Genomic DNA, 12,294 nt, shown 5'->3' on the forward strand with positions numbered 1-12,294 from the left:
GAATAGGAAGGGTTTGGAGGGATATGGGCTGTGTGCTGGCAGGTTGGACTAGATTAGGTTGGGATATCTGGTCGGCATGGACGAGTTGGACTGAAGGGTTTGTTTTCCATGCTGTACATCTCTATGGTATGTGTTCTGAAAGCCTTCCCTGGACTCTGCATCTGGTTGGCAGGATCTCTGCCACCTCAACAAGTCTCTGTCCATCATTTGTAAAATAATCTGTTAAAAAACGTACCTTTTGTAGCACCAGTAAGTAAGGAAGTCATGCTGGTCTTAACCATCAGAAATTCTTAAAACACATTGTCAAAGAAAGAGCCATAAGTACACATTGTTTCAGCAGATCATTGTCACAAGAGATTGCACCTTGTAATCATTTTTAAACCGGGAAACGAATACTCAGTAATTGCATTGAGTTGAACAAAATATGTGGCAGTGGTTTATTGTGGAAGATATTGGAAGAAGCAACATAAGGCAGTTAAAATAATTCATATCATCTGTTCCTTATACCAAAGTTTCCACAGACATGTTCATGAGGCAGGAAATCCAGAATAGTTCCACATTTGGACTTGATAGATCAAAGATATATCATATCACCATTCCTGCTTATTGTGGCCATCAATGAGATGAAGAAAAAAGTTGTGGATGAACAAGGACTGCATATTCAATCGACTATGTAAGCTAGTTATCTAATTTAGATTTGAAATGTGATGTTGCTCTGCTGACAGAAAGCCTGGATATAATACTAACTCTAATTGGTTGTGGCAGGAAAGTACAGCCTGTCTGAAGATTAGTGTAGCGAAATGTAAGCTGAGAAGAGATTACCATGCTGGTTGATTCTGACATACAAAGACATATCTTATTGAAAGGCAGAAATAGCAGACAGCTTTATGACACCACGACCTTGAGTACTGTACGAGGAATCTCTAAAAGAAGCTATCTGTCAAGCAGGCAAAACTCATGCAGCTTGCAGATGACACAAAGGTTTAGTTCAATTCCAAACTGAACGCTCTGACTCTTTCTGAAAGGAATGAGAAAGGAGCTGAGATCACACAAGCAGCTCAAACTACTCACAAGTCAAGCACGTCTCTGAATGTAACACCAAGGTGGAGCTCTACGCTGACAAGCAGGACTGATTTTCTATCGTTAAGTATTTGAATACTGTCTGAAATTTTGACTTCAAGCTCAACTGCAACATTGTATTGTACATTTGGTTGTTGGAAAACATCTGTAAAATAAAGATGAATTATAAGTTGAGTGTAAGACCAATATGCAGGACAGATAGTTGGAAACCAACTCTGCACTTGGCAACATACTTATTTGTGAGCGACATACCCTTGTATCCAAGTGAAACTAGGATAAATCTGAAAAGGAAGTGTGAAATAGATTCCTTGATTATATCAATTCAAAGAAGTTAATCTTTAGCTAACATTTCTAATGCATGGGGATGAAAATGATAAAACAAAAATTAAAGCTACAGAGTATCTCATGCTTCAGCCTCTTGTCCTGTAGCAGAGCAAAATTAGAGTACACATGATGTACTCAGGATTAAGCCAAGCCTTTTACAAAATTATGAGTTTTCTGTTTGGGAGAAAGAAAAACTTTGAACTCCAATCTGTCTTAGGAAGCAGCGTGCAAGTGAACTCAAAGGGACTGAATCCTAAAAGCATCATGAATATCACAAGTGAGCTAAAAAGCTGAGTGTTGTTCCAGAGGACCAGACAATGAAATGGATGATGTTGGTTATTTGGGTGAAAAGTAATTCTGTGAAGCTACGCTATCAGGACTGATGTGAGTGGAGTTATGGAGGGTTTATATTCAAGCAGCTTTATCGGTGTGTGCTATACCTCAGGAGCTCCAAAAGAAAACATCTGATTGAAGATGATTGAAGGAAAAAGTGAGAGATCCTAATACCAATGACCGCATTGAAATAACGGTGGGACTTCACGAAGAACCTTATTTACATAGGATGTGCTGCAATTGCCTACAGTTTTGGAAGTGGGATCTTCGTTGTATCAACTATTTAAAGTGAAATTCATCATTCCAAATGAAATACAATTTATCTGTTAAGTTTGGATTTGATTACTGCAGCTGAATTTTTAAAAAGACTTAACTCTTCTCTTGAATTGGTTTTATTGGAGTTGATTGAAGGTCTCAATTTTCAGGTTATCTGCTTCTCTGGGGATTGTAACAAAGTCGAGAATGGAAACTGGATACCTAGAATTCAGATAGAAAATGTCAGAAAATGTGACCATGTTTCACTAAAAGATCAGCAGAAGAACAAAACTTTTCCATTATTATTTGAGTGGTACAGGTGCACAATCCTTTATCCATAATGTTTGGGACCAGCTGGTTTTCCGAATTCAGAATTTTTCGAATTTTGGGATAAGTGACAGTTTGATGATGAAACTTTTAAAACTCTTACCGGAGGAACAGACTCATCGAGTAGAACAGGCTTTGAGAGAGAATTGAGGTCTGCTGGTGCTGGGCCATGCCAACCCCCACCACCCATCACCCTCACCCCCCCCCCCCCTCGCATCTGAGTGACACGCATTAAGTGGGTTCGATGGGTGAACAGTTTGCATGCCAAACAACCTTGTTAATGAGAAAAACATTTTAGGAAAAAACCTTTGGATTTTGGAGCTTTTGGGATTTCAAAATTTCGAATAAATGGTTGTCTACCTGTATTAGCCTTAGCACTTACCTGGACCAATAGATAATACTTGTGTTTAATATCCCACTCAAAGAGCCATATCTCCATAAAGCATTCTGTGCTATTAAATCTCAAGGGTGTCAAGCCACCTTTTGGGTTAAATTCCAAAGTAAGTGCACAGATTAGCGATAGAGAGAATTACTATGACACCTGTACCCATCTTTACTGCCCTCCCTCTTAATAGGTCTTCATTTTTAAAATGATTTAAGCATAACTTTTCTTGTCAGATATTTCAAATTATAACTAGATAAAAATTGATGAGTTAGCACTTTAATAACTTTATTAACATTTTATCAGTTATTTCAACAATTTACTGTCACCTTTTACTATTAGAATTGCATTTTAATATCTGCCACACCCTGTTCTACAGCAGTGACAGTTGTAGTCAGAGCTTTAACATTTCAAAACCATTTTGACCAGGAAAAATGGTAACTGTGTCGGATAAATAGATGAGGAAGTACGGTGGCATGAAATGGGTAAGGGTATAAGTATTTGAGGAGAAAGTGAGGACTGCAGATGCTGGAGATCAGAGCTGAAAATGTGTTGCTGGAAAAGCGCAGCAGGTCAGGCAGCATCCAAGGAACAGGAGAATTAACGTTTCGGGCATAAGCCCTTCGTTCTGGAGGGACAAGGTTTCCAACAACAGACTTCCCTCCGGAAAAAATGAAGGGCTTATGCCCGAAACGTCAATTCTCCTGTTCCTTGGATGCTGCCTGACCCGCTGCGCTTTTCCAGCAACACATTTTCAGCAAGGGTATAATTATGTAAGTAGGTAGGACAAAATGTTGCAAATGAGTACGAATTAGGGTGATAACTGGGTAAGAAGTTACAGATGGCAGTTAAATAGGTGAAGGGGTTAAGGTAGGTCAAATATCAGGGATCGGGCTGGGTGTCCAGGGTCACAGGTTGCTGCTAGGAGTGTGTCAGATTCTAGTGAGGTGGCACAAGGTGTCTGATGATGTCAAGTGTCCAGAAGGTTTGGTCAGATATCTGGATGATTGGAAGCATGAAGGTCAGGTGATGGGGGAATCAGCTGTTGAGGAGGTCTCAGGAGGTTTGTAGGGGGAAGGCAGTGGTGAGAGTCTGTGTATTATTCTATGTAGGGGGTTGGGTTGGGTGTCTGGGGCAGGGGCCAGATGGGTATTGAATATCGAGTTGCTTATGGACTGGGTGTTTGTAGTGAAGGAGATGTTCCAGAGCAGGTCAGTGGAATGATTGGAAAGATCAGTGATTGATATTATGGGATCAGTTTTGTAGTTAGCCAAGAGTTAAGAGTAGGTTTTAATCCTCTCATTTTCCTGGCTAATTATTCAGCTATGTCAACCTAAACTCTCCAAAGTCTCTGACTCCAACACAGTTGTTAAATTGTTGAAAGGTTCTTGACTGAGTAATTACACATTCAAAGGTTCAACCTCCTTGGCATTTGTTATGCAGTTAGTGCTTTGGCATTTCTTAGAGGTATCAGAACACATTTCTCAGGAGTACCTCACGCCTATGGCCAACTATTATCTTGAAACTGGAAGACTTGCTCACCAATATAAAAAAAAACTCATCGTGATGATGATTCATGTTAGCTCAAATTGAGATTTTTGTTGAGATAATTGTTTTGACAGACATCATGGGATATGAATTTAACAGGCTTGATGACATCTTTGTGTGAGGAAGGGAGTCAAAAGCACTGCACTTCCTTTTCTGATGAATGGGGTTTAAAAAAGGTCAGAAGAAACTCATAGATAGTCAGTTATCAGCTCATTGGGCTCAAGAAGAAAGTCTGGCCTTAAGGAGCTCATGTCCAGGTGCAGTTAGATTTGTAAGGTTGAGCATAGAAAATGAGTGCTTGCAGACAAGAATGATGTGGCATATTTGTTTTTGCGTTTAAGAGGAGGGATTTGAAGTTAGTTGCAATGAGATTTTATTATAACTATTGCTTTGTATGAGACAAGGTTGAGGCTCTATAGAAGAAGCCAAACGAGTCCCACTGCAGTGTCTCAGCCCCAAACGAGAAACTGTGTCAAATCAAGAGCCTGTCACCAGTACTAAAAATGCACCCAGCTCCATTCCTAAATGCTTTAGACTTGGGGACAAAGCACATGAGCATTTTGACTGCTCAACAGAGAAGCAGCATGATAGACTTCCCTGGTAGACCCATCATATCAGCCTGTTCCTGCCCCACTGAGCTCACTTCCTCCTATTTGACTCCATGATCTCTCCACTTGTCCAGACCCTGCCCACCTACATCCGCAATTCCTCTGATGTCCTGCACCATATTGACAATTTCCAGTTCCCTGGCCCTAACTGCCCCCTGTTGACTATGAATACCCAGTCCCTCAATAACTCCTCTCCCCATCAAGATGGTCTGCGAGCTCTTAGCTTCTTTGACCAGAGACCTAAATAATCCCCATTCCCCCCCACTCTCCTCTGCCCAGCTGAACTTGTTCTCTCACTGAACAATTTCTCCTGTGATTCATCTTACTTTGGCTAAGTCAAAAGAGTAGCTATGGGTACCTGCATGGGTGGCAGCTAAGCCTGCCCCTTTATGGGGTATGTAGAATAACCCTTATTCTAGTCTTACACTGGCCGCCTCCCACAACTCTTTTTTTCACTATGTTGACAACTGTTTCAGTGCTGCTTCATGCTCCTGAAGAGTTTTTTCTATTTTACCTCCTATTTCCACCTGTCTATAACTTTCACATTGTCAATTTTTGGCACTTTCCTTCTTTTCCTTGACCTCTCCATCTCCATTTCAATGTCATCCACTACAAAGCCACTGACTCCCATAGATACCTTCACTATAGCTCTTCATACTCTACGTCCAGCAAGGAATCCATCCCATTCTCCCAGTTCCTTCACCTACATCGCATCTCTTCAGATGATGCCACTTTCCAAACAGTGCTGCTGTCATGGCTTGCTTCTTCCATGACCGTGGTCTCTCACCCACTGTGGTTGACAGGGGCCTCAACCACATCTGACCTCTATAAAAATAAAAGCAAATTACTAAGGATGCTGGAATCTGAAACCAAAAGAGAAAATGCTGGAAAATCTCAGCAGGTCTGGCAGCATCTGTAAGGAGAGAAAAGAGCTGATGTTTTGAGTCTAACTGACCCTTTGTCAAAGCTCATCTGACTTCTCACCTCTCACCTGTGCTTCCACTCTTGCCCCTTCCCATCATCACAACAGCATGTTTGGGCTCCCCTTGTCCTCACTTTTCATTCTCCACCATTTCAGACAATTCCAGCAGAATGCCATCACCAAACACATCTTCCCTCACTTACCCTGTCTGCATTTCACAGGGATCGTTCCCTCTGGGACACCCTACCCCATTCCTCAACCAGTCCCACTGCCCCTCCCCATGGCACCTTTCCATGTAACCACAGAAGGTGCAACACCTGCCCCTTCACCTCCTCCCTGCTCACCATGCAAGGGCCTAAACAGGCTTTTCAGGTGAAGCAGCATTTCATGTCAACCTCCTCCAATCTTGTCTATTGTATTCGCTGCACCCAGTGTGGCCTACTCTACTTCGGAGAAACCAAACACAGACTGGGTGACTGATTTGCGAAACACCTCCAGTCTGGCAACAAAAAAGACCCCACCCCCTTCTCGTAGCCAGTCATTTTAACTCAGCATCTTGTTCACATGCCTACATGTCTGCCCTCAACATGCTGCAGTGATCCAGTGAATCACTGCGCAAACTGGAGGGACAACGTCTCATCCTCACACACTAGGCACTTTACAGCCTTCTGGACCTAAACTGAGTTCAACACCTTCAGACTGTGAACAAGCTCCCATTTCTTCCCTTTCTTTTAGCTTTACCTGTTACATTCTATGTTATCATGTCCTCTCCCCTCTCTTCAGTAGGATTGTCTGTTCTTTCAAGATTGACAGATAGACACATCATTATTCTGCCATTCTCACATTCCAAACTTTTAATCTGAACTATCAACATCTGTTGTCAACACCAGCACCCTACCCTCATCACCCCCACACTCCACACCTCCCCCCCCCACACCCCCAACTGTAGTATAAATTCCGTCCCTTCCACAATTCACTTCAGCTCTGATGAAGAGTCATCTCGACTGGAAAAGTTAGCTTGCTCTCTCTCCATGGCGCTGTCTGACCTGTCGTGATCTCCGGCATTTGTTGTTTTCAACGGAATGGCAGTTTTAATAAGTGTAGACAGTTTAAGAAATATGTCATTCCAAAATGGTGAAAGGTAACAGAATTAATAAAAAAATCAGATCCAAAAAGTTGCCTCAGATGTTAAATGCCCAGGAGAGATCAATGACCCAGACAGTGGTTCCTGATTGATATATATTCGATGGAGAACGACTTTCTACAGTGAGTTTAAACTAGACATTGGTGCAGGAACACAAAGAAAACCAGTAGAACCTGTGAGTGCCACTTACTGGCCATACTGGTCTTGTATACTTAAACAGGCAGACCAGTATGATCAGTAAGTTCATTTCCCAGTACTTTTTTTTAAATTGGATTTTACAAGTCAAGTTAAATTCTTTAGTCTCAGGAGGAACATTTGGAAAGTCAAAGTTAGTATGGACACAATTATTGCATTAAGGCAGAGAAATAACTGAATCACTTTTTGTCCAATGGAATCAAGAAGCTTCATTTCTTAATAGTTCAGCTCCTTGAGATTAAAGCTGATCATTAAAGTGATGAATTGTTAAAGAACAAAGCAATACAGAGTTAAGAGAAACATTTCCAAAATTATTTTCAGGAGTTGGATGCGAGCATAAGAGGTACAGTTAGTAAGTTTGCAGATGACACCAAAATTAGAGGTGTAGTGAACAGGATTATCTCAGATTACAACAGGATCTGGACCAGATGGGCCTACGGGCTGAGAAGTGGCAGATGGAGTGTAATTCAGATAAATGCGAGGTGCTGCATTTTGGGAAAGCAAATCTTAACAGGACTTATACACTTAATGGTAAGTGTTGCTGAACAAAGAGACCTTGAAGTGCAGGTTCATAGCTCCTTGAAAGTGGAGTCGCAGGTAGATAGGATAGTGAAGAAGGTGTTTGGTATGCTTTCCTTTATTGGTCAGAGTACTGAGTACAGGAGTTGGGGAGTTTAGGGAGAGGCAGAACAGGCTGGGGCTGTTTCCCCAGGAGCGTCGGAGGCTGAGGAGTGACCTTATAGAGGTTTACAAAATTATGAAGGGCATGGTTTAGGTTAAATAGACAAAGTCTTTTCCATGGGGTGGGGGAGTCCAGAACTAAAGGCCATAGGTTGAGGGTGAGAGGGGAAAAATATAAAAGAAACCTACGGGCAACTTTTTCACACAGAGGCTGGTAAGTCTGTGGAATGAGTTGCCAGAGGAAGTGGTGGAGGCTGGTACAATTGCAACGTTTAAGAGGCATTTGGATGGGTATATGAATAGGAATGGTTTGGAGGGATATGGGCTGGGTGCTGGCAGGTGGGACTAGATTGGGCTGGGATATCTGGTCAGCATGGACAGGTTGGAACGAAGGGTTTGTTTCCATGCTGTACATCTCTATGACTCTATGACTCTATGACTCTATGACTGGATAAGCTGAAAAATTACTTTTTTCTTCAAGTAAGGTACTGCACCTATTAGTAGATAAAATAATGGCAGAAATTGAAAGTAGACAGCAACAGGAGGTAATTAATAAATCATGAAAATCACTAAGCAGAGCTCACACATGGTCAATGTTCCTAAAGCAAATACAATATGAGAATCTGCATAGACCTAACACAATTTACCAAGCTTGTACCAAGACAAATCCATCTAATCCCATTGTTGATGGTAGTTTCGTAGAATTGCCAAAGAGCACGCTGTTGACTTAAATGATATTTGTGTCCGTTGCTCCCGATGCGGTCACCTCTACATTGGGGAGACTGGGCGCCTCCTAGCAGAGCGCTTTAGGGAACATCTCCGGGACACCCGCACCAATCAACCACACCGCCCCATGGCCCAACATTTTTATTTATGAGGAAAAACACCTTTGACCACAAGTCCATCAGGAAGTGGTCAGCACGTAGCATCCTTGAGACCCTTCGGGAAAAGGAGAGGGCGGATCCTGTCGAGCGGTTCCCTGAGCAGACTGTCAAAGCCATTTGGCAGAATGCCTCATCGCCAGAACTTTCCAACAAGTACCAAGACGTGGCTTGGCTGGTGGTGAGAAGGGCTCTGCCTGTGAGATCCTTTATGCACGCCCGGACTCTCTGCCGCACTGCACGCTGCCCTCGAAGTGGCTGCGGGGGGGACGAGACTGTCACACACCTCCTTCTGGAATGTGCCTACGCAGAGGAAGTCTGGAGAGGAATGCAGTGGTGCTTGTCGAGGTTCGTCCCGAGCAGCGCCGTGACGCGGGACTCTGTGCTCTACGGCCTGTTCCCCGGGACTCACACCGAGACGAACATTAACTGCGCCTGGAGGATCATCAACTCGGTGAAGGACGCTCTCTGGGCGGTCCGAAACCTGTTGATCTTTCAGCTGAAGGAGTTGACCCCGACCGAGTGTTGCAGACTGGCACATTCCAAGGTCCAAGACTACGTGCTGAGGGACGCGCTGAAGCTTGGGGCAGCTGCCGCCAAGGTGCGGTGGGGAAAGACCACCGTGTAAGATCGGCCTGCCTAAAGAAGAACAGGGGGCCCATGCGGACGTTTTTTTGGGCTCTGCTGATGCCTCAGCCAAATAGATGTATATGTACAAGATTGAAAAATGCACAGGATTGTAAAGGACAAGGATAAATTCGAATCTGTGTTTGTAAATATGGACATATGTATGGCATGATCAAATGTACAGACCATCAAATCATTTTATGAATAAAGTATATTTTTGAAATAAAAAAAAACATTTCAACTCCCCCTCCCACTCTGCCGAGGACATGGAGGTTCTGGGCCTCCGTCACCGCTGCTCCCTCACCACCAGACACCTGGAGGAAGAACGCCTCATCTTCTGCCTCGGAACACTTCAACCCCAGGGCATCAATGTGGACGTCAACAGTTTCCTCATTTCCCCTTCCCCCACTTCACCCTAGTTCTAAACTTTCAGCTCAGCACTGTCCCCATGACTTGTCTGGACTTGTCCTACCTGCCTATCTCCTTTTCCACCTATCCACTCCACTCCTCCTCCCTGACCTATCACCTTCATCCCCTCCCCCACTCACCCATTGTACTCTATGCTACTTTCTTCCTACCCCCACCCTCCTCTAGCTTATCTCTCCACGCTTCAGGCTCACTGCCTTTATTCCTGATGAAGGGCTTTTGCCCGAAACGTCGATTTTGCTGCAATTGGATGCTGCCTGAACTGCTGTGCTCTTCTAGCACCACTAATCCAGAATCTGGTTTCCAGCATCTGCAGTCATTGTTTTTACCAATGTAAGAGATCACATAAGCGAGTCACTCAGAGGGAAGCATCAGGATTTCAAAAGATGTAGATTAACTCTCCAACGATGTCCATATATCCTGAATGTATACAAAATACTTATTGTTTAAACCTATTTAACACTCAGGAATCTCTCATAGCTAATCAAACACACCTCTTGTCAACTTGTTCGATATTGTAGTGCTAGCCACTGGCATATAGGTTGCTCTTTAGAAAACAAAGCTGCTAAGAGAATTTCCTCACCCCAAGAATATGAAAGAGCTATAAAGATTTCTAGAAATGGCCAATTAAGTCAGAAAGTCCCTTTCTAATCTGTCAGATTCATTAAGACAAAGCTGACAGTAGTGTCAACAATGTTGATTAAAGGAATTAGAGTCATGGAAATGTACAGCACAGAAACAAACCCTTTCAGTCAAACTCCTCCATGCCGACTAGATGCCCTAAATTAATCTCGTCTCATTTGCCAACACTTGGCATATCCCACCAAACCCTTCCTATTCATATACCCATCCAGGTGCCAGTCTAAGTGTTGTAATTGTCCCAGACTCCACCATTTCCTGTGGTAACTCATTCAAATCTACAAACTTGCTAACTTGAGTCCTGATGAAAGGTTCCAACCTGAAATGTCAACTCCCCTTCTCCTCTGATGCTGCTTGAGCTGTTGTGCTTTCTCGAGCTCCACTCTTTATCCACTCTGACTCTCCAGCATCTGCAGTTCTCACTATTCTCCAAGTTCAACTCAGAGTTATCAATTATAAGAGCACCGGATACATCATTGACATTATTTGAGTGCAATGTTGGAGCAGGTTCAAGAAGACGACAATGAAAGCCCTGTGTATCATACTTCAAGGGCTCAAACAGATGCTAAGAGGAAACCACAATTGTAAAAGAAGCCCTGATGGTGATATAGGTGTGCAAGACGTTTTTGGATTATGCCATGGGGATAAAATTTAAGATTGAAACAGATCACAAATCATAGTTTCTCTGCTAAATATTAAAAAAAATTGGAAAGGTGCCTTCTATTCAGTGCATCAGACTGTATTTCATGAGATTTGAATAAACTACAGGGTATATCCAAGAGGAGTGTCAAGTAATAGCTACAACTTTGCCAAAATATAGTTGAAAGTGCTATAAAAAAATGAAGGCTTGGAGTTGAAAGCACAGGTAGAAGTCAATATATCCTCAGTGACAGAAAACTTAAAACATCACGGAACAGTATTGTAGGATCAGAGACATTTAAAGAAGAGGTGAAGAATAACCAATTAGAAGATGTTACCAGGAAGGTTGTCCAGAAAATATCCCTAATAATCCTACATCATGACAATCTCAGAGCAACAAAAGTAACTCATGATTAAAGATGCTTTATTACTTTTAATGGAAGATTTTTAATACTTAAAGGACTCATGATATTTTCCAAACATTGCAACAAGTTTACTTAATCACAGAATCATAGAGTTATTATGGCCCAGAAGGAGCCCATTTGGCTCATAGTGTCTGTACTAGCTTTCTGAGCATTTTAAATTCGTGCCGATCTCTAGCCTACAGATTGTCTATTTTATTAATCATCCAGTGTCCTCTGGAAGGCCTCAGCTGAACCTACCTCCTTCACAATTCAAGGAAGGATATCAAAATGCTAAGGAAGAGCCCAACAGTCGGGTTTGGTCATCAATAATTAGTTGATCAATTGAAGGGTTAATAGCAAATTGCAACCCTTGCACAATCAACAGTGAAGAACAGAAAGAACATTTGTTGTCAACATTTCCATGAAGACATTCACAAAAAAATTAAATGGACTGGTGTTCATTGCAGGGTATATTAAAATAGAGTGAAAACATTCAAAGTTTGTGAGAAGATTTGTAGCTCGGGTGCTCGTTGTTGTGGTTCTGTTCGCCGAGCTGGGAATTTATGTTGCAGACGTTTCGTCCCCTGTCTAGGTGACATCCTCAGTGTTTGGGACCCTCCTGTGAAGCGCTTCACAGGAGGCTCCCAAGCACTGAGGATGTTACCTAGACAGGGGATGAAACATCTGCAACACAAATTCCCAGCTCGGCGAACAGAACCACAATAGAGTGAAAACATGTTTGTTTTGTTCTTTTACTCCATTCATTGTTACGTCCTCTTACTTTTTCCTTCTTTCACATCTATTTGGTTTCATTTTTCACAATTCTGTCAACTTTAAGATTCATTGTCTGTGGGTCAGTGCTTTTCGGGGATAAAGACC

This window comes from Chiloscyllium punctatum, chromosome 14 (assembly GCF_047496795.1).
Source record: "Chiloscyllium punctatum isolate Juve2018m chromosome 14, sChiPun1.3, whole genome shotgun sequence".
NCBI classification, from domain to species: Eukaryota; Metazoa; Chordata; class Chondrichthyes; order Orectolobiformes; family Hemiscylliidae; genus Chiloscyllium; species Chiloscyllium punctatum.